The 3,696-nt window shown below is 51.1% G+C and overlaps 1 non-coding gene across 1 annotated transcript; it reads left to right on the top strand.

Moving 5' to 3' along the window:
• The first annotated feature begins 776 nt into the window (after positions 1-776).
• On the top strand, positions 777-962 carry LOC149523945 (U2 spliceosomal RNA). The gene has a single exon (XR_016350319.1). It is a non-coding gene; the product is annotated as a U2 spliceosomal RNA (small nuclear RNA).
• The last annotated feature ends 2,734 nt before the right edge of the window (positions 963-3,696 follow it).

The raw sequence follows: 3,696 nt of genomic DNA, 5'->3' as shown, positions 1-3,696 counted from the left end.
CCAACCACTAGACTCCCCGCCCCTACTAACCCCCCTACCCTACCCCACTAGGCCATTCCACAATCCAACTCTTGTCCCGTACATATGGAGGAATGACTGCGAGTGTGACTGTGTAGGTTTAAGTATGTATGTAGGTATGATTGAATTGTACCTCCCCTCCCGCTCCCCAAAATATAGACCACTAGAACCTTCACCCGACTCCAAGTCACAAACCAGGCACGCTTGCCCTCCCACAACGGACAGCCCCCTCAATTGGTCCTATGATCCCTGCATTCACTCCCAGGCACACTGACCCTGCGTACGCCCCCACAACCCAACCAATGGTGCGATGCTCACCCTACCGAATCCAAACCCAACCCACTTAAACTACCAGTTCAACCTCGGAATGAGCACCGCCACCAAACCCCCATCCGCTAACCGGATAACCACCCCATTGGCCGTATACATCCGGGGCCCCACACCCCCCCTTGTTTCCATTCACTTTGGGCTTCTAACTAGCCACACTCCAAACCCCCCCGCCCCAAGCCTCCCCCTCCCTCAGGAACTACCTATTCTTCGCACCCCTCAATGAAAGGCCTAGATCATCATTCCAAAGGAGGAAGGCATCCCACCAATGGGCCCCCCCGGGGGGGCCCAAACGCCCCACCACGGGCCATAAACCCAGGCCCCCAGGGCATAGATCCCCCCTACCACCGTACCTCAAGCAGGCTACCGGATGTACCCATTCTCTCAGTCCTACTTGTTACTCAAAATTGTCTATCATAATTTATGTATTGTTTGTCTTTAAAAATTCTCTAAATAAACGTCAATCTGTTCTTATCAGTTTAATATCTGATATGATCTCTATCTGAGATCTCTATATTAAATGGATTTTTGGAACAGGGGGTCGGAACAGGAGCTTGCTCCGTCCACTCCACGCATCGACCTGGTATTGCAGTAATATGTGGTCACAAGCTGGTTTCCAAGAGGGGAATCCCATTCAATTAAAGTATCGGGGCCTATGGCAACAAAAAAACACTGGTTATGAATATCCTAATACTGTACTAATATATTGGAATGTACAAATATGTTTGCGTGTACTAAAACAGCAGAATGAATTAAACCGATTTGAACAAAAATAAGCCTGCGAGTGAAACATGGTTGTGAACATTTAGAATGTTAATAATCTGACTGGAGAAGTTGGGATGCATCAAAATTAAGAGAACGTCTTTTAGCATTTAATTTTGTATCATTTCACTGCTTTAGGCTCTCTTGAGAACAGTCCCCCTGCCGGGGCTCTTGTCCGTTTCAAAATCATAATCACAGAAGAAGCAGCAGGAGTGGAGACTGTTTCAGTCCCCGCTTCCTCTGTTTCCCGCTGTGTCTCTACCTCCCCTGTCCCCCATGGAAACAAGACTGGAAAGAGCCAGTTTTTAAGCCAGTTCTCTCTCCCCAGCACTGGCTTTTGCTCCCCCACCCTTGCTGCATCACTAGTCGACTATCCGATAAGCTTATGCTCATCCTCTAGTCCACTAGTCACTTCTATCCCTAGCTGCCATATGAAGAGAGATTAACAAGACTGGGAATTGTCTTCTAAGAGGAGATGGGGTATGTGGAGATATGACAGAGGTTCATGAAATCATGACTGGTGTGGAAAAAAGGAGCAAGGACTTTAACATGGTTAAAAAAAAAAAGAGCTAGATAAATTCATGGAGGATAGATCCATCAATGCTCATTAGGCTGGATGAGTAAGAATGGCGTTTAACAAAACTCTATGCTAAAGACTTGTTTTATGATTTAATTCTGACACCCCTACCAGCCAAAGTGGGTCAGACCAAAGGTTCATCTAGCCCAGGAGTTAGCAATAATTTTTGACCGGGGGCCACAACAGAAATTTCTGAAGTGGCCCCGGGCTGTCCTAGAAGGGTCAGGATCAGGACACTTCCCGTTTCCCTGCCCACAGATCATGATTGCTTTGGGAGGAGGGGGGGAAGCAGCACATAAAGTCTTTGCACCGCCACTTGTTCACTGACTGAGCCAGGCTACGTACTGGGGGAGGGGGAAAAGAAGGGTTGTTAGTTCGAATTAACTTTGTAGTGTAGACATCCCCTGAGGTAGGTGGCTGGCTTCCTATGTAATGAAAGGAGAGAAATAGGCACCAGAGGAAGGTGATCTGAAAAGCCAGCTCACTAGCCAGTGGGAGACCCTGACAAGGGTAAAGTTTAAGCCCATCGCTCAGGAGTAGGTTCCCAAGTGCAGGCTGCATCCTTGTTCCTGGACCAGTGATCCCCACACTAAGACTGGCACTTGGTTGCCTAAATTGCAGGAACGAAAATCTAGGAGGACACCTCCTTCATAACCTTGTGCCTAGTACAGAGGGTGGGGGAACCCTGCTTCAAGTCCCACATCCTCAGGAGCAAAGGGAATCAGCCGACTCTCCGGTCAGTGCTCTAAGCAGAGTGAGGGGATATTCCGGCGAGGAGCTCTCTCAATCTCTCCTGTTGAAGAGCTTCCACTTGCATTGAACAACAGACTAATTACTGAGCCACAAAAAGGGCCTTAGAACCACTCTCTAGCTTGCTGGGAAGGGCACTTCCCCGAGTGGTGGCAGATGCTGTTGAAATCCTTTCTTCCCTCGGGCAGAGGTGAGGATTTGAATGAGGGTTTCCTACACCCTGGATATCGGTCTCATACAGTAGGCCAGGCCTGGGCAAAATCCAGCCCACAAGCCACCAGATCCGCCCACAGGCGCTGCAGGGAGCCCCAGGCAGGCTCCCGCTTACTTTGCCCACCTCCCTGCCACTCAGAAATGCAGCTGTCGAGGGGTTTCGCTTTAAAATCTGTGAGCCTGGAAGGGAGGGGGAAGGTTTTTGGCTCTGCTCCTGCCCCCCCACAATCCCCTTGGCCTGTTTTTGGTCAGACACTGGCCAGAGGGCGCTACCTGTTACAGTGAGAGGCGGCCAAGAAGCACCATGCCCCTCCCCCTCGGGGGCAAGGTCACAGAACACATGGCTGCAGCTTGTGCAGGACGGGGCAGGCAGGGAGGCTGCTTCAGGTAAGTGCTGGGCTGCTGGCTGGTAAGTATCCTGGACAGAGCCTGTCTCTGGCACTGCAGCCCCTCCCTCCCCCAACCCTCTGCCCCCCATTCCTATCCCCTACTCCACGTACCAAATCCTCTGCCCCCCTCCTGCACCCATACCTCCCAGATCCGGCACCGCAGTCCCCTGCCCTGGCTCACACCCTAAACCCCTGCACCTCATTCTCCTGTACCCCCTCCTGTACCCCAATTCCCTACCTAGGTCACAATCTAACCCCCTGCAGCTCTGTGCAGTGCCCCACGTTACAACCACTTCCTTAACCCAAACTCCCTCCCTCACCCCAAGCTCCTTTCTGCACCTAACCTCCATCCCAGACCCTGCACCTCCTTCATTGATATTACGGGAGAGTGTGGCCCTTGGCCACTTTCCAAATTCTTGGAGTGGGCCCCCATCAAGAATTATTGCCCATCCCTGCTGTAGGCTGAAGAGAAGGGAAGTTGTCTCCTTTGGGCCCTGCACCCTGCTATTTTGTATGACTTTGCCTGAGTGAGCCAAGGTGGTAGTTGGGAGGTTGCTCACAGACCACCTGCTGGACAGGACAACGGAATGTCTACCATGGATTGTGAATGGCTTTGGGGAGCATGCAGCAGACAGATGACCAGACACCTATTCAAAATTA

Source organism: Pelodiscus sinensis, chromosome 9 (genome assembly GCF_052426305.1).
Source record: "Pelodiscus sinensis isolate ZL-2025 chromosome 9, ASM5242630v1, whole genome shotgun sequence".
Classification (NCBI taxonomy): Eukaryota; Metazoa; Chordata; order Testudines; family Trionychidae; genus Pelodiscus; species Pelodiscus sinensis.
Note: the sequence above shows the minus strand (reverse complement) of the source record. Positions and strands in the feature narration are given on the sequence as shown.